The following is an 18959-nucleotide window of genomic DNA, read 5'->3' as shown; positions in this document are numbered from 1 at the left end:
GGACTCCCTGGTGAAGGAGGAATTGGAGCTGGACCCAGAACCACTTAGCTGGACAAAGACGGGGAGCAAGTTCCAGGTGAACAGCAGGAGCAATGGCTTGGAGGTGGGATGCGTCCGGAGTGGGTGTGAGTGATAGATGTCACCTGGAGGATATATTGATATGGGAAACTGTAATTCCCATGTTCTAGCAACACACACACGCACACACTTTCTCCAGCTGCAGCCACAGCCAAGAGCTGCTGGGATTATTCAGGAAGACAGAAGAGCTGTCAGCCAAGATTTCATGATACAGAGCAAGGATGCTGCTGGAAAGCCCAGAGAAGCTTCTGGGCCCCCCGGGACTGTGGGAAGGGGCCCCTTTCTACCCAGTGAATCAATAACAGCAACAAGAATAGTAGTAACTCTTTTTGGCGCTTTACCGTTAATGAAGCACTTTAGTATTCGTCGTCTCATTCAGTCCTCACAATGACCCTGTGGGGATGCTCTGCTCCATTGATTCCCTGCTTCACAGAGAAGGAAAAAGTTTTGCCCAAAGTGCGTGGGCCCATGAGGTGCACTCATGCCTTTTGACTCCATGGTGTATTTTGCCTGCTTTTCAGAAGCCACGTGGGCCTTCACCAGGAAGACAGCTTCTTGGTGAGTAGAGGGAGCAGGGTTCTGGCGTGAATGGGAAATGGATTCTAGATTTCCTGTTCTGTGGCTTTCCTTGACTCCTCGAGCTTGAGAGGTCTCCCAAGGTAACCCTTACTCAACCTTCAGCCCAGAGTCCCCAACAGTTTGGCCAAACCCAGAGATCCAGAGTCTCCAACCCCCGAATTAGTGCAAAGCCTCTTCCCCTTGCAACAAGAGTGTGGCAAAAGCAGCCGGTTCCTTGAGCGAAAGGGTCCTGCCATGGCCCTGCCCCAGAATCTTTATTTCCACTTGCTTGAGTTCCTCGTCCATCAAGGTCTTTGAGTTTATATGTGTTTATTCTTCATTTGAAGCTGTTTGGAAAGTGTGATTTCCAGAATGTCAAGCTGTGAAGCTAGCACATGCTTCAGATTCATGGCTTATTAAGTCAGAGCATGACCTAAGGAATGTAAACATTTAGGTACAGCGTGGTGCTTTCCCGGGAGAAATGGACTGTTATCAGTCACTACTTGATACAAATTCAGGGTTTTATCAGTTGACCTTAAGAAGGAACTGTTACCACTTTTTCCAGATTTGGGTTGCTAGATGCTCTGAGTATGCCCTGGACCACGTGATGTTCAGATTCCTTTGGTTTTCCTGGGCTAGCAAACCTTCTCATTTGTGTTTTTAGATCGGCTTGGTTTCTTTGGCTGCTTAGCTTTTAATACCAGTCTGCACATTATCAGAAAGAAGGTGTCAACTGCCTCCTTAGAGCTTCTGTGTAGCTTTCTGAACACCATTCATTCAGTCCTCTGTCATTCATTCATTTATTCAAAAAAAAATTTCTTAAATGTCAGGCACTAGGGATACACAGTAAAAAAAAATAAAAAAGAAAAAAAAGGCAGTGAACTAGCTACTTTCCACAAACGTAAGACTCTCTCTTTCCCCACTTCAATTTTTCATTAAAAGTGGCCTCTGTACGTACCCAGGTGTATGACTCTTCCATAGCTACTTTTTTCTCCAATCAGGATTTTTCTTCTCACATTCCTCTCCAGCCTAACCCTTGCCTTTGAAGCCCACCACTGAGGCCAAATTCACTCTAGACCTAGTCTGTAAAATGTCTGCTTGCCTTCCATTAGCCCTCCATTAGCACAGGCTCAGAGGTGGTTTGGGAGAGCCACCAGCTTCCACACCATGCCCTGACCCCTCCAGCACCCGGACCCACCAACACTTACTGCATCTCCTGATCCCTATTCCATCATCTGTGTCAGCCAGGCATGGCCTTTCTCCTCTGTGACCATCATGAGGGACTCCCTTGCTCCCTCTGGCAACCCTTCAGCCACCATCTCATCACATCCCCATCCTGAGACTTCTCCATCTTCAGACTCAGCTCCCAGTCTTAACCTGGCCTGGCCCCGCTACTAGGCAACTCCCGTCTGTCCTCTTCAGAGAAAATGGCCTCCAGGACAAGGGAACAGACCTGGGCCCAGTCCCATCTTCTGGGGCTGCTGGGCTGACTCACCTTGCTCAGCCCAGACAAACCTGCAGAGTCCAGGCCGCCCCCTGCCGGATGCCCAGGGTTACCATGGCGACCCTTTGCCTGTCCTTGTGTGGAGACAGTTGAAAAATAAAGGCAGAGACTGTTTCATTCTGTGTCCCACCTGGGAGTCATTTAAGCCTCCCTACTTCTTTTGACACGTAATAATTTTTTTTTTCGCTTTTAAGATTATCCTGAAATCTCACTTCCTTCTCTTCCCCTTTACTTCATACCTTCGTGGTGGAGTCTCCAAGAGCCTCGGGTCTTAAAATCATACACACATACATGCATGTACATGTTGTGCACGTGCTTACACATCACGTAGACATCAAATTGGCCTCCCTGGTGCTTGTCAATCAGCAGCAAAACCCTAGGGTCCAGGACTCCTCCACCTCACATTGTACGTCACTTTACAGTTTGCAAAGCCCTTTCACATCCTGTCTCATGTGAGAACCATACAGGTGGTGTTATCACACCCTTCATTTTTCATGTAAGAAAACTGAGGCTTGGGATTTTAGGTGCATTGACCAGTGTCACCTGGTGGCTGACTGGGGCCAGAACTAAGGCTTCTTGACAGCATAGTTTTATTTTTCTGTTGACTCCCAGGGATGTAGAACTGGGGGGGGAGGACCCCCAACCTTTCATCCTCCCCATTCTTCCCTTAGTAGGGCCTCACTTGCCCAGTTATGAGCAGTGTTGGGAACTGCTGTTCTTGAAGGGGCAGCCTGTGGGAGCCCAGCCTGGATGCAGGGTCCAGCTGGCCACACTGGATTCCAAGGTCTCCTAATTGCCCTCTGGGTTCCCTTGGTTTCTATTTCCCAGCTTGAGACCTTCCCCAGCCAAGGCTGGACCCTAGGAGGCCAGGTTCTCCACCCTGACCCAGCAGCCACAGTCTGCTGCCCCCAGCTTCTTTCTGCACTCTTCTCCCCACGCAGAACCCTTCTTTTCTTTCCACATTATGCCCCTGGGTCTTCGCTCTCCCTGTGCCACCCTTTCTCGTCGTGACTGCCATCTCTGATAGTCAGCCTCACGTTGCAGATTCACGTGGGTATTTGCCTCAACCTTACATTTGTAGTGAACACATGCATGACTGTTGATCCCACACGTGCATTTCCATCAACCAGACATATTTTTCATGAAGTCCTCTGTCTTACCACAGACAAGCTATGTACTTTGAACACAGCATCACCACCTATGATGTTTACTTTGAATTCATGAACATTTATACCAGCCACACATTAGGCTAGAACATTCCCAATGGCATGAATATGTGTGTTGTTATTAAAACATATTTACATTGGACAGCCAAGGAGGGTTCTGGGTTTGCAGATAATACAGACTGCTATCTTACATCACTCCCATGTCTGATCCAAATAACCTCTTAATTTGCAGGACTGACAATCACTCCTTGGATGTGTCTTAAAGGCACTTCCCCTAAGTTTGGACTTGAGGGTACACAGATCAAGAACCACAATAACACATGCATAGCTGAGGGCCTCCTGTCCTTGCAGGGGGTGCTCCAGGGTGTGTGTGTAAGATTCCCAGGGGCCACTGGGATGTATAACAGCAAGTTTGAGGCCCAGGTCGTGGTTCCTGTTGTCCCCTCTTTGTGTCTTCTGGCCACAGAGAGCAGACTGGGACCCCAGAGGGGCAGGGGCCTGCCTGTGTTCTCAACCTTGGAGAACGGGGTCAGCAAAAGTTGACCCTTGGGAAGAGGGCATGGTTGCTCAGTGTGGCCCTGAGGGGGCCTTGGCCACAATTCATTTGTTGCTATCAGGACTCAGCCTGTTCAGTCTTCCCCTTTCTTAGCAGGGTTTCTGAGGCCCAGAGAGGGCAGGTCAGAGACTGAGCCAGGCTTGGCTTGAAGCTCTGTGTTTCTTGGCCTCAGGAATCAGGTTGGGGTCAGGATCAGGCCAGGGCATCCTGTGATTTGAACTGCTGTTTGATGTTCTCTTGGCAACAGCAATCAACATGGAGTAGAGCCCAGCTATGGGATGCGAATGTAGACAAATGTAGGTTCAAATCTTGGTTCTCTCACTTACCAGCCAGCTGGGGGGCGGGGGAGAGGTCCAGCTGGCAGAGTGGCCATGTGCATAGTTGTATGAGGGGACATTCCAGCTCCGCTGGTCAAGCTGTGTGGCTTTGGGCTAGTGATTTCCGTTCTTTGAGCCTCAGTTTTCCCCTCTGTAAAACAGGGTGGATAATGTGTCTGCCTCATAGTTTCCTGCATGTGAAGTGCCTAGCACAGTGCCTGGCATGCAGTAAGTGCTCCTTAAATGCTAGCTCTATGGCTAGTGTTAGTATTATAGTTATTGTTGTATCCGGGATATTGGGGCTCAGTCTCCTCATCTGTAAAATGGGCTTAATGATGCTACTGAAGGTCCCAGCTGCCCACCTGATGCCAAAGTTCTCTCTACTTACCACCTTTCTTCCATCTGACTGCCCTGTCTTCCCTAATACTTCAGAACTGAGCCCAGAGAGGTGGAGGAAAGAAGGAGTCAAGGGAATCAAATAGATCGCCATCCATCCATCAGTTAGCAATGGTGGCATCAGTTTTCATAGAGAAGTGGAATCTGCAAAGTAGTGAAAAAAATATTTCCTCTGTGACTATAGCAGCCCAGCTGTTCTCTTTCAGGAAAAGTGCTGAGGGCTGAAAATAAAATAAAGGAACAATGATAGAAAGACACAGGAAAGAAGGGAGTGAGGTGGGGAGGGAAAGGAGGAGAGGGCAAAGCGGACAGGGCAGAGAGGGCATGGGGTGCAGCAGCATGAGGGGAGAGAGGTTTTGCCAGGGCCTTTCTCAGGCTGCCTGGAACAGCATTCAGCAAGGCTGCCGTTGAGCCAGCATGTGCTCTGAGCCACCCTCCACTGCATGCTCACCTGAACCCAGGGTCAAAGGCAGCTCTAGCGAAAGAAGCTGTCTATGGTCTTTAACATTGGGATTGTTTTCTGCGAGTCTTCCTGCTCAACCTCAGGGAGGCCCGCAGGCCCCTTGCCTTTAAGAGAAGGTGGCATCTCAACAATGAGTTAAACACTGCCCTCAGTGCTGGGGAGGGAGACCTTGGAGAGGAATTTCCAGATTCCCGCTTGGCCTCTAACCAAATTCTGACTCCGACCCCATGCTGGGCAGTTGTGGCCACTCCATGGGCCTTGTACAGACCTCGCTCTGTCCAGCCTCCGCACCTTTGCACTTGCTGTTCCTTCTTCCTAGAATGTCTGTCCCCCTTTGTGAAGATCAGGCTCCTGCCACTCCTGAGCATCTGCCTCCTCTAGGCAGATGCCTGGGAGTCCCTCCCTTCCCTGGGCTTCCCGTCTCCTCCCTTCCTGCCCTGACTACTACCCATCTTGTGTCAGACCCTCTTGGGAGCTGAGCTACCTCTCACCTGGCCTGCGATCTGACAGACAGCCTGGGATGCTTTCAGCTCCGGCTTCCTAGTGCCTTCTGACCTGGGCAGGACGGCACAGGGGCCTCAAGACAGCCTGCTCTGAGGGTCTCTGGAGCAGGCCACCTGTCCATCCCTAGATTCCCACCAGGGAGGCTACTAGGGAAACTGTCCTCCTGGTTTTAGCATTAGTACCTGTAAAATAGGCACTTAGATAGCTGATTAAATGAGTTCTAGTTTCCCTACCACACTCACAGCCAGCCCAGAGCCTTCCCCGACCTCCACACTCTTCAGCTAGAATGTACCCAGGGGGCCATCTAGTTCTCTGTGACCTTGGGTGAGTTACTGTGCTTCTCTGTGCCTCTATTTCCTCACCTGTAAAATGGGGACACTCATAGCACCTTTCTCAGAGAGCTGTTGAGAGTATGAAGCAAGTTGATGCCTAGATTATAGGAGGGCCCTGGTACCTGGCACAGAGCAAATGCTCAGGAAGTGTTAGGCATTTTTGTTTTTCCCCAGCATCTGTTGCGAGTCCTGCCTCTCTTCTGGGCCTAATTTAGAGGAGCACACCCTCCTTGGCTGTCAGCAATCCTAGCCCAGTCACTTGTGACTGTCAAAGTCCCCGCCCTTCCTGGGGTGTTCCTGAGAACGGAGAGACCTCAGAGGCCCCTGGAGGAAATCACTCAGGCTGGAACTTCAGGCTGTGGGGATGTAGATGGGAGAATAGTCATGGCAGACTCAGCGTGGGGAGATGTCTAGGCCAGGGGCTGGCCCTCCAGCCTTGCCCTGAGTGTGGGTTTATGCTCTACTACATCTACTCCAGGAGTGAGGGCTGGCCAGCCTCTGCTCTGGCCTCCTTGGGGTGGAGGAAACTCCAGGTTCCTGTCCGAGTTCCACTTGATCATAGATTTGTGACCTACATTTGGGACACAAAGAGGAAGGAAGGAGAGCTTGGTCCTCTCCACGAATTGTGAGCCACATCCCAGTCCCCTCACCCCTCTCCTCTTTCCCCATCCCAACCCCCGACTCAGCTCTCTTGGTTGTCATGACAGCAGGGTGCCCGGAAGCAGGACTCCTTATAGGGGCAGAACCAGAGTATGCCAGCATGTGTGCCCAGGGTGGGTGGTGCCTTCGTGTACACGCTCAGGTCCTCCTGCACACTGGTGTGTGGTGGGGTGGGGGTGGGGGCTGTGTGTTTGGGTGGGGTCCCTTCAGGGCGATAGGCCTGGTTCACACACACTTCCCTGACATGTAGCTAGAGCACAGGCAGGAACAGTCCCCATGCCTTTACTGACAATGGGGGCCATAGATGTGTCTGCCCCCGTCACAGCCCCACCTGGCTCCTGCAGGAGGCCCTTCTCAAGTCGCTGGCCCCTGCCTGAAGCAGGCAGTGCAGGCAGATGGGGAAACTGAGGTCTGCTCATGCACTCGCTCATTCGCTGGACTCACTCTGGACTACCAGGCAAGCTGAGGCTCTACCGGGGCCTCCTGGCTCCCCTAGGCAGTGGAGGTGCCTGAGGGGTGTTTAGGATCTTATGCCCCTGGGCTATCTCCTCTTCTACACCTGAAGAAGGCTGGCTAATGTCCACCATAAGGGGAGAATTATCAGCAAGATGTTTAACTTTGCTTCTTTTCATTTTTCACTTCCCAGGGCTTAAGGAAGGGCTGCCAGCCTTTCTAAAGTGGGTCTGGTGCCAGCTCTCTAGGGGGACCAGTAAGCTGTGCATGAGCAGAAAGTGAGTGCAGGCGAGCAGCAAAGCAGGCGAGGGTCTGAGGCAGCAGCCCTGCATGTGTTAGGAACCAACCTGTCTGCAGAGGGGAGGGCACACACAGTAGGCTCATGACACTTCCCACACTTCAGATGTTAGCTAGCATTTATCTCTGGCCATGAGATGTGCAGGTACACGCCCCCTCCCCCACCTCCAGCATGTTAACTAAATGTGAAAATGTCCCTGCCAAGTTCAAGAGTAGAGAGAGAGCTGGGCCCTGGTAGGATGAGTGGTGATGCAGTCCACCTGTCCACCTGCTGCTTGGGCTGCCTCTAGGGAGAGAGACAGCGAGAAGGAGTGGGCCTCGGGGTCAGCCCTCTGTTCCGCCCCATTCTACCCACTCACTGTATGTCCTGGGATCCTCCCTGGACCCTGCTTCCTGAGCTGTGATGTATGGAGTCTTTGCAAACTGGCTGGTCAGGGCTGCCTCCTCCCAGACCCTCAGCCCCCTGATTTGGTGCTTGCTCTCTTTGGAGGAGGAAGGAGGCTCCCAGACAAGCCAGTTCTGGAGGTGTGTATATGGGAGGAGGAGTGTCTGGGTGTGCAGAGGGGGCTCCACAAGTCTGTGAGTCACTGAGAAATTTCCTGAGGGCACACCAGGCCTGCCTTCCCACTTGCCTGATGAGCCACCGTGACAATGCAGGTATTTATGGCTGGTTTTCACACCCTGGCAGGTGGTGTGAACACACTGCATCTGAGTCTGTGAGCCCATGTTTTGGTTCAGTGTGGGGGCCCCCGTTGTCTGGGGCCTTCCACATCTCTCCACCTCAAGCTGGCAGCCTGAGTCATGTCACTTACCCCATGAAGAGGATTCCACCTGGGGGTCCTCTGTCCAACCCCAAACCTCTGTGACTGTCACTCACTAGGGCTAGATCTGGCTACTAGTCCTGGCTCTACCAGGGCAAGTCACTTCACTTTTCTGAGCCTTAGTTTTCTCATCTGTGAGATAGGCACAGTAGCCCTTTCTGCACATGTTGCTGAAGGGGTTGAGGGAACCGGTCCAGCACTGTGGCCATCAGCTTCAGGTGTGGCCAGTGAGAAGTCAGCCAGAGCTCAGCCTGCGCCTGGCTCAGCCCTGCTTTGAGGCCTATTTCCTGTCATCTCAAGGACACACGTGATAGATTCTCTCTTGCCCTCCTGGTGTCACTCATTCTTCTACCAGTGCCAACCTCATTTCCCAGGTTACAGAAATGGCATAAGCAGGTGGCGGGCCCAGAAGGAGCAGGTAGATACTCAGGTCTGCCCTTGGGACCCCTAGAACCAGGGTATTCCTCTCACCCACCTGCCCTCCAGGCTCTGGTCAGCCAGTTGTAGTGAATGGGCTCCCAGGACAACGTGGGCAGAGAAGGGATAGAGAGGGAGGGCCCAGTCCAGGTACAGACCACAATTGGGAAGCCCTGAACGGGGGCTTGGGTTTTCTGTCTGTGGATTGATGGGGCTTGGAGAATGAGGGAGAGGCAGAAAAGTCCTGCTCAGGACCCCTAACCCTGATACACACAACAGAGATGACACATCACATTTAACAGTGATACACACAGCATAGATCTGCAATACAACATCAACATTAAGAAACCATGACACAAAAAACTGTATACACACACAAAGCAGACACTGCTGCACCAACTAGACTTATGATCACAATGGTGCACCCTCTTGAGGGCTGACTATGTATTGGGCCCTGTTTGCAAGGCCTGGATGGATCATGTCATTTAATCCTCACAACTCTTTGGAGCAAGTGAAGGGACTTGCCTAAGTGCTCTTCCCAGAGGGTGCATGTTCCAGTAGGTTCTCCCACTCATCACACCCACCCATTGCCCTGTTTGCAGATACATCCTCCTCCTGCTCAGTCCTGTACGAAAGGGAGATGAGATAGGAGGGCGAAAAGCCCAGGCGTCCTCCTAGGGGTGGTGCTATGCTCTCAGGAAGGATGCCCCAGTTTCCCGCATCCCTGCCGAGGAGTCTCCTCTGGCTTGCTGCCTCTGGGCCAGTGTTGAGGCTCCTCTCTGAGTGGAAACCCTAAACCATGGAACCCCCCGTGATATGACTGGTGGGACAGCACACCCCAGAATGGCAGGAAAAGGGGTGCAGACCCGTGTAGTCAGAAGAGGCCCTGTGGGAGTGCTCTTGGGCTTTCCTCTCTGTGTGTCCATCCTTCACATTCCCACACGAGCCTCTCTTCCCCATCTGTGTGGCCTGACTACTACCGATGGTCCGGCAGTCCTTATCAAGGTCTGGCCTAGCTAAGGGAAGGGAGAGAGTCCTTCTTGCCTTCGAGGTTTGCCTCAACCCCCTAGTCCTACGCACAGGGACCTGCATCTCCCCTGACCCCCTGGACAACCCTGCTCTCCCACCTGGTCCAGCCCAGGCAGCCTTCCTGCTCCCCACTCCTTCTTAGCTTCTAGCACTATCCAGGGGGACTGGTCGGGTCCACCTGTCACCAGCCCAGGAGTCTGGTCTGCCTTTCTCTCCCCGACCCTCTGAGAGAAGGAGAATAAGCCAGAGAGATGGAGAGAGAGGCAGAGATAGAGGGAGAGCCCCTCAAGGGTCAGGTAGGGGCTGATGCTGATCTCTGGGGGCCACAAGTGGCTGTGGCCTGACCTGATCAGCCCAGCTCCAAAAGGGCACACCCCATCCAGTTCTTTGTAGCAGCCAATGGTCACACCGCTGCACCTTCTGTGCGCTCCCCCTGTTAAGTTTGGTGGAGACTTTGAAAGCAGACAGACATGTTCTAGCTTCCCCATATGTGACCTATGTGATCCTGGGCAAAGATGTCCCCTGTCGGGGTGGGGTGGGGGGAGGTGTCCTTCGGTCCCGAGTGAGCACCCAGCCCTCCAAGATGCCTCCATCCCTCTCTGACCAGACCACCTGGCTGGCACTTCAGGCACCTGCCTCAGCTGCCTTCGCCCCACTGGGCAGGTGATGGAGAGGCAGGTGCTGAGGGCTGGGAGTTCTCAGGCAGGAAGAGAGCTCCCAAGAACACCATGCCACAGTGGCTGTCAGAGTGCACTCATCCCAACAGTCACAACAGTGCCCAGCACTGAGCTTGAGTGTGCAAATCTCCCACCTCTCCCAGGGCGGAGTCCAGCAGGTGTGGGGAGAGGCAGGAGGCCCTGGCTCCAGGCTTCAGCACTGATTTGCTGTGTGACCTTGGGCAGCGATGATGCCTCTCTGTGCATCTGCAAATCAGGCTGCAGTGGGACAGACCAAGGCTGCACCAGATAAGGGATGCAGAGAGACCCTGGAGGAAAGGCCCAGCTCAAAGCATAACTGATAAAAACTTCTTTCGTTGAAAGAAGAAAACCACAGTCAGAATGAATGCTCTCCTCAGGGTGTTTCAGGACTAGGGACAGGAGCCTGTCTGCTGCCCGAAGCCAAGCCCACATGGTGGGCCCAGCCCTGCTCCTTGTGTGGCCTCAGGCAGGTTATGGAAGGTGGTCTGGCTGCCTCTCCGGGGCACCTTCTCTAGGCCTGGACGGCCTCCTCTTGCCTTGTGTGGCCCTTGGCAGAGCTGAGCACACCATGGGCACCCAAGTGCCCAAACCAGGCTGCCTGGCTCCACCTTCTGGAAGAGAGCATCTTAGAGGCTACAGATGACAGCCCTAGAGACAGTGAGGCTCAAGTTCTTCATCACTGAGAAGCCAAAATGCTAGCATCCTCAACCATCCCTCCTACCTCTCCCCACTGCCCCTGAGGCCTCTCTCTGTTGGCAGCTCTGGCTCTGGAGCCCCCCTCCATCTTCTTCCTTTGTTCCCTGGGGTGGGGGTGCCCTGTGTGTGGTGGCGCCTGGGGTGGTCCAAGCCCTGGCAGCTGGGCAGCTTACTCCTCCTCATCTGTCTCCCCTTTCCTCCTAATGTCCTGGACTCAGGCCTTAAATGAAGCATAGACAGAGTCTGGCAGAGGGAAGCCTCATTAGGCCTGATCTAATTAGGAGCCCCTGTGAGACTGGGGTTGGACGAGGGAGGCAGAGGGAGTGTCCTATGCACAACAGCCATGTGCCCCAGGAGTATTATGTATATATGCTCCTAGGACCCTCCCCACAATCCTCCAAGATAGGCATAACTATCCCCAGGTAGAGTGACTGGAAAGCAACTGAGAGAGGGTAGGTGACTTGCCCAAGGTCACACAGCCAGCAGGTGGCTTCCCTGCGATGTGCATCCTGTGTGTCTGGCCCCAGCATCCAGTTCTTCCCAGTGCCTCAGCCAGTCTCAGCACATCAATCAGGGCAGGACCTCAGAGTTCTTCTGGCTCCTCTGCTGTCCTCTGGGGCAGGGTTGACCAGCCTCTACTTGCACATGCAGTGATGGGGAGCTCACGGCCCGTTTTTGGCTCTTCATGTCTGTGGACCTCCTCTCTCTCCCAGCACTACCTGATTTCACAGTGGGTCAGGATGGTGGCGGGGTGGAGGGAGGGTGGCAGCCAGTCTCTCCGCTTTTCTCCACACCCACCCTCATCCATCTCCCTCTGCAATCAGGGAGGGTGTGGGGGGAGCCCACGCAATGCCAAGCGGCAGGCTGCCCCTTCGTTAGTCTTAGCTAACAAGCTGTTTATGGGTGCGACATGACACCTGCTTTCTTCTTTATAACTTCAATAATTTATGGGCATATTAGCGGCCAGGCGGCTGCCCTGGGTCCCAGCCAGACGGGACGGGGCGATGCAGCCGGGTGCCTCTGCCGATATTTACTCTCTCCCACCATCAATTATTAAAGAGCTCTCCTTCGTTTTTGCACATAATTACATGCGCCGTTATGGTTCAAACTCCCCTGCTCTTAATCCCTCTAGAGAGGGGCCCTGTCTGCACAACTGGGCTGAGCTGTAGGGACCCAGCTGGCTAGAGAACCCAGCAGGCAGACATCCTACCTGGGAGACAAATGGTGGCAGCCTCAGCCCCAAACCTCCTTCTCAGCTGAGCTGGAACCACCTTGGCCATTGCCAGCCTTCCTTGGGTCAGCTGTCTCTCTCCACCGTCCTAGGGTTGGGCCTTTGCACCTGCTGTTCTCTCTGCTTGGAACACCATCCCCCCACCTTTCGTCAGCTGGTTGACTCCTTCTCACCCTTTGGATTTCAGCTCAGCCGTCACCACCTCCTGGTTATCTATCCTGACTCCTCAGTGCCTGCTCTGTGTGTGCGTGACCCCCCATGCTTCCCTCACCTCAGCCTAGATCATGCTCTGCTGAGTCTTGTGCATGAGATCTTGGGCTTTTTGGGACTCGGAGAAAGCTGTAGTGAATGTTTGTTAAGGGAATGAGTGGGAGAATGGATGGATGAACGCCTCCACCTGCCTCACCATTAATGAGCCCACTGATGCTCCTGCCCCCTCCCTTCCTCATGAAAGCCTGTCCTGACTGCTCCATTCACACACATCTCCCTCATCTTCCAACTCCTCTAGACCTTCCTGGTCTGGACTGGGATCCCCAGAGGGCAGCAAGACCTGGACCCTCCCTCTGTGCCCCCAGCACAGAGGGAGGGTCAAGGTGGAGTGAGGGCAGATCCTGACAATCTCAGCTCTGCTGTGTGACCTGGGGAAGTTATTCACCTTCCTGAGTTTGTTTCCTCATTGGTTATATGGGGGATAAGAACAGTTCCTACTTTACTGGGTTGTGGTTGAGGCTTACATGGGATAATTTAGAAAATCACCTAATACAGGGCCCAGCATGTTATAGGCACTCGCGCAATATTCCTTAACCTCAACCACTGTCTGTCTGTGAACTGAGTTGATGCAAAATTGAAGTGAACTGAATTGTGTTGAATTGAACCACCTTATTCATGCCTTCTCTTGTCCACACTTCCTTTTTAGTCTCTGTTACTATGTAGCTGGCCCTAGGCTTGGCTCCTGGGGGCCTCTGCAAATATTCCAGATTGATCAATCAAGACTCTCCCAGCATCTCAGTCCACACCTAGGAAGGGGGAAGGAGGGTGAGTCTCTCCCACACCACAGAAGAACAGACCGCGAGCCCAGGGAGGTAATATGTCTTCCCCCAAGGGAAGCTGGCCTCTGTCATAGCGAATAAGCAAGTGATGGGTAGGGGGTACCAAAGATGGAAGCCACAGTCTTTTGATAACCTAATTTCAGAAGTGATATTCCATTACTTCTGCCATATTCTGTTCGCTAGAAGTGGGTCAGTTAGTCCAGCCCACAATCAAGGGGAGAAAATTGCACAAATGGCTTTGGGGAGGATATTCCAGAAGACCATGGGGGGCCACCTGAGGGGCTGCCTACCACAGAGTAGCTGAGGACCAGCGAGGTAGAGTGACTTGCCCAGGGCCCCACAGCGGTTAGAGACAAAGCCAGGACTGGAACTCAAGACTGCTTGGCTCTGGGGCTGGACATCTTTCTAGTTGCCATGCTGCCTTTGACTTAAGTTAATAACGGGTTCCGCCTTAAGTTAATAAACAAGTTTCCTGCACAACAGAACTCAAGACAAGTGCTTAATAAATGCATTTGCTAATAGTGCTGTCTGTTTACACATATTAGCTCAAGCTCCCCCTGACATGATCCATGGGGACAGCTGAGGCCAGGCTCTTGGAAGAAGTTGCTCTGCCAAGCCTGGAGCCCAGATTCCCAAGGAGCCAGGGTGTGGTCCCTTTATACAAACTACTTTCTATATTTGCTTTTTTTTTGTTTTGTTTTGCTCTCATTTTAATCATTTGGACGTTGTGTGTGTGTGTGCATGCGTTTAACAGAGTATACACTTCCCTGTGTTCTTAGGGAGAGCTAACTGCAAGCTCAGGCACATCAGATATTCCCTTGGAGGGACTTCAGGGTGGGCAAGGCTGACAAGCCCCTCCACTGACAGGCCCCAGACAAATTTCTTGCTTCTTAGGTATTATGCAGCACCAGGCGCCAAGCCCAGCAGGCTGAGTAGGGGCCGGCCCCAGGGCCTCATCTCTCTGCCGGCTCTGCCTCAGTCCTCCAGGAACCTTTGGCCTCCCCCAGTTCTCAGTGCGATTCCAGGTAGTGGAGGTTGCTGCCTACATTGCTTATAAATAAGTGAATGTCACTGATGCTGGAACATTTCCAGTGGAGGTGTGGGTGATCAAGGCCCCAAGATGAGGGGAGGTGAGAATCCCTGCCCCCCATGCCCTGGCCCCCTTCTCCAGGGGAACCAATTGGTTCTTCCTGATTAATGGATTTCAGTTTGATTTGCACACATCAGACCCTCTGGAATCTGGGCTCTGGGTTCTCTGTGGAAACTGGAGGAGACACAAGATCAATCCCTGCCTTTAGTGTGTGCCTGTTCTCAGAAAATGAAGATCTTGGTCCAGGCTTCTCCTAATGGGAATGCTGAAAGGCACCTTAGGGTAGACCCTTGTCTTAACAGAGAAGGAGCTGCAGGGTCAGGGGTCAGGGGGCAGAGAGAAACCGTAACAGTAAGTATAATAACCATTAAAATACCTATATTTATCAAGCACCTACTGTGTGCCAGGTCCCGCATCAAGTACTGGTTATAATTCCATCCTCCTTACCCGTAGTTTCCACATCCACAGATACGGAGGGCTGACTGCAAGGGACTTGAGCAGTTGTGAATTCTGGTGTCTGTTGGGGTCCTGGAGGGATGACTGCACATTAAGTCATGAGATCCTGGCACCAACCCTGTGAAGTGACTTCTACTGATAGTCTCACCTTACAGAGGAGGAAACCGCGGCTTAGAGAGGTGCCCAAGGGTACGAAGACCATCTCAGAGCAGGAGACTGACGTGCTTAGAGCAGGCTTATGGAAGGAGGGGGCCACACGGTGCCCTGCACTGGAAGGGGAGTGGGAGAAAGGATTCAAAGAGGTGGGTCTAGGGTCTGAGAAAGTGGTCAGTGATAAATAAGACATGCATGTAGTGGGGGCTGCCAAGGAAGAGGATGCCCCCAGGGAAGTGAGGGTGGGCTTTCCACACCCCTGCCCTTAGAGTGCTGGCCTCAGCCTGTATCCACACAGTAGTGTCCCTCCATGTCAACTAGCATGTCTCCACATCCAGCTGGGCCAGCCACTGTGCAAATAAGTCCCTTTCAGCTGAGCCCCAGCCCCCCTCCCTGTGCTGACTGCCCCTCGCAAGACGTGGAGGACCAAGGGGTGGGTGCATCTGGATGAGTGACCTTGAGTAAGTCCTTTCCCTTTTAGGTACCTCAGCCAGACCCTCTGTAACATGCCTAGGTGGAACCATGGTGTGTCTGAGCCCCTGATGGCTCTTAGGGAAGGGCTTAAGAGGGGGAAGGAAGGCCCTAACCCTGGCCACAGCTCCAGGCCCACCTCCTAGAGGGAACTTTCCTCTCAGCCCCCTCAAGTGCCCCCATCCCTCGCCCACTCCATGGCTGCACCAGCACGGGGCTTTGACCTATGGATTTTCTGTCACTTCCTGATCCACTTCACTCCAGCCTTAGTCTTCAGGACTTCATTATACCAACAGCCTCAGCACCCCCAGCATGGAGGGCTGCGAGAGCCATGGATGAGTGCAGGGCTTCTTCAGTGGCTTCCGGAGGCTATAGGCCCTCCAGCTTCTGGGCCTCAGCCTTCTTGGAACTCAGGGTCCTTCAAGGAGCCCCTTCTTGTGGCATCATCCCACTCTCCCCATTAAGGCAGGGCCACATAATCCTGAACTTAAGAGACACTCCCAGGCCAACTCCTTATTGCATAGCTAGGGAAGCGTTCACCCAGGGAGGGACAGTGACTCCCCTCAAGGTCACACAGCAAATTAATAAGAACACTCAGAATCAAACATGTGGCATAAAACCCACACCCCCAACCCTGCTCCAGGCCTAGTGCCACTTGCCCAGCCCCCACCTGCCTCCCCGGCTCCTGGTCTCCGTTTTTCTTGCTAATTAGAGGTCTCAGCAATGACTCCACTGTCCCAGCCATTTTAGAGCTGTCATTAATTTCAAGTGCCTTCAGAAATAATCATCATCGTAAAACCCCAAGAGCTGCTGGGATGCAAGCAAGCAGGACCAGCACAAAGCAGGCATGCAGGCAGGCTTATGTGTGCCTTCCTGTGCCCCAGGGGACTGGGTCCTGCCTCCTGCCTCCTGCCTCCTCAGCCTCCCAGAGTGGGGGAGAACAGGGCTTGTGCTCTGACACCAGACACACAGAGCTTCAAAGCCCAGCTCTACCTCTTACACAGAGTAAACCTGGGCAAGTCACCAGCCCTGCCAGAGCCTCAGTATTTTCATCTGTACAATGGGGATCACTATCCCAATCTTGAAGTGAGATGAAGTATGCAAAGTATAGCTCAGATCCTGGCTTACAGTAGGAGCTGAATAAAGGTTAGACGGTCCTTCCCCTCTTCCAGAGTCCCCTAGCAAACCCCTTCCAGCTTCTCTGCTTTGCTCTGAGCACTCAGGCTGCCTCCTTTTCCTTCCAGCCATCAACTCCTGCTTTATTGAGACTTGCTGAGTTTTCACCCCAAAGCCAGGATCTGCTGAGTGCCTACCCATGAGACATGCTGTCTCAAGGCTGCTCTTTGGAGCTCCTAGTCTGAGGACAGAGAGGGAGGAGACTGGGCCCTTGCCTCCAAGGGCATTTCAGCCTGAGGAGGAGAGACAAGAATAGAAGAAAATGGTCTTAGTTTGGTCTTGAAGCACAGGTGGAAACCAGGGAGAGGGCATGCCAAGTCGGCGGACCAATAAGGACAAAAGCTTGGAGGTGTGGGTGAGCATTCTTCAGCTGTAGCACCAGGGTACAATCTCTGGGTTGTGCCAGTGACATCTTGGGCTGGGCCACTCTGATGCTTTACATTCTTCATGGCCTGGGGATCCCTGAGAGTGCTCTGTTGGGGACCATTACACTGGGCAGGAATGGAAAGATTCGCATTCCCAGTCACAGCCCCCCCCCACTTTTATGGGGTCTCTGGTGACAAGGCCAGGGGCCTGTACGCTCACCAGGCTGAGGCTGAACCCTCAAAAAGGCGTTTTCTCCACATTCTTCCCTCAAAGCTTCTTCTCCCCATATCGTCTTTGGTGAACCAGGACAAGGAGTGCTTGGAGGGGTCATTTCTTTGAGAGAAACAGGAACGGAGAAATGGCTTGCCTACTGTTTACAATGGAGAACTAAGACTCTAGGGCAGTTCCTCCCAGACACACAGCTCTTTGGTCATCTCTGCAGCCTCAAAGGTGCAAAGGGACAACTGTGGGCCCCAGGAGACCTCACCCCAGGACGCCAACTTCCTCGGCCAGCATCTAGGGGTTGGGGATGGGATCTCCTGATCCGAGGGGATCACTGAGGCAGCGAGCAGGTGAGTCGGGGGCGGAGATACGCCGTGGCCGTGCAGTGCCTGCGTCAGTCGCCGCACCAGGAATAGCCCCCGCCCCCGCCCCCGCCCCGCAGCGGGTCTGCGCGCCCGCCGGGTGCCTGGCGAGCCTTTACGCAGGAGCGAGAGAGCGACTATTCCTGTCGGGCTGGTGGGAGGAGGCGGCGCGGGAGGGCGGGAGCTCACGGATAACTCACAAACAGCCGGGGTGGGGGAGCTGGGGAGCCTGGGAAGGGGGTCCAGGCGGCACAGAGTTGAGGGGCCAGGGAGCCGCCTGCGCTGGGCTCTGGAAGGGAGGGGGACTCCTTTGCGGCTTCCCCTCCTCCCTGCCCACCTATAAGTCCCTCTGCCAAGCCTGCCCCCTGCTGGTTTACTGGACCCTGGAAGGGGATTCAAATTCCCTTTCCAGGCTTTACTAGCTGTTGGACCACAGGGAAATCACATAACCTCTCTGAGCCTGGGGTTCCTTCTCTCTGTCACAGAGGGAACAACAGCGCCTCCTCCCAGGGTTGTTGGAGGCTGAATGTAGAGAGCAGAGCACAGCACAGCATCCCCACTTGCTAGGATGGGGCTCCAGCTAAGCCGAGGATGACAACAGATGTAGAAAACAGGAGATAGTTCTCCAGGCTGACTGTCCAGCGCCATGGTGCAGCAGTGAGACTGAGAAGTACTAAACTCTGTTTAGTTAGAACAGAAAGTCTGTGCAAGTCTTTGGGCTATGTGTGAGCCCAAACAATGGAGAAGCAAGATGGTGTTGTGGGTGGAGGGACACTGGGGGCCCCATCATGCCAGCTAGGTATCTGCAGTGAGTGTCAGACAGGCTCCTTGGGGAATGGGCACTGGGAGCAGGATCCCCGTGTCTGCCCCATAGACTGAGAGGCCTTGGACCAGTCTTCTCCCTAGTTCCTGTGGCCCCCAAGCACCTGTGTGCTCAAGGTGTCAGGAGCACTGATTGTGCTCATGTGATGCACACCCAACAGTGGAGGAGGGGTGAGCATGCCTGCTAGTTTCAGCACTGATGATTATTCTCATCAAAGTAGCTTGGGTTAAAGGGCATCCAGCTTCAAGGTGATGGAAGGGGGTGTACAGTGGAAGAGGTGAGGTCCCAAGGGTGGTAGCCCTCTTCAGTCTTTGTGAGGACACTGCTGCCAGCTGATCCTCTGTATCTGTCAGTTAAGGAGGATCTGGATCTGAGGAGAGGGTCCATTCCTTGGGCCTATCTGAGTATGTGGCCTCAACTCTCCTGGACTGCTGGTGGGGAGCAGGGTGAGGGACTGCCAAATCCAGACTGAGGCTCTGCGTTGCCCTCTGCTGGTCACTGGGTGCAGTGCTCGCGGCCAGAGAGGCCTGCTGCCCTCTGCAGGACAGGAAGTCAGACTGGGCGGGGACCCAGGCTGCAAAAGAGGGCGCAAGACCCCGCTCCGGGTAGACCCGC

General features: G+C 53.6%; 1 protein-coding gene across 4 annotated transcripts in view; it reads left to right on the top strand.

Moving 5' to 3' along the window:
* The window catches only part of LINGO1 (leucine rich repeat and Ig domain containing 1), a 184548-nt gene that overhangs the window by 147009 nt on the left and 18580 nt on the right, over positions 1-18959 (top strand). The window lies entirely within an intron of this gene.

The sequence above is a fragment of the Camelus bactrianus genome, chromosome 27, assembly GCF_048773025.1.
Source record: "Camelus bactrianus isolate YW-2024 breed Bactrian camel chromosome 27, ASM4877302v1, whole genome shotgun sequence".
In the NCBI taxonomy this organism is placed as follows: domain Eukaryota; kingdom Metazoa; phylum Chordata; class Mammalia; order Artiodactyla; family Camelidae; genus Camelus; species Camelus bactrianus.
The sequence above is the reverse complement of the archived record's forward strand: the minus strand, read 5'-3'. Positions and strand labels throughout refer to the sequence as shown.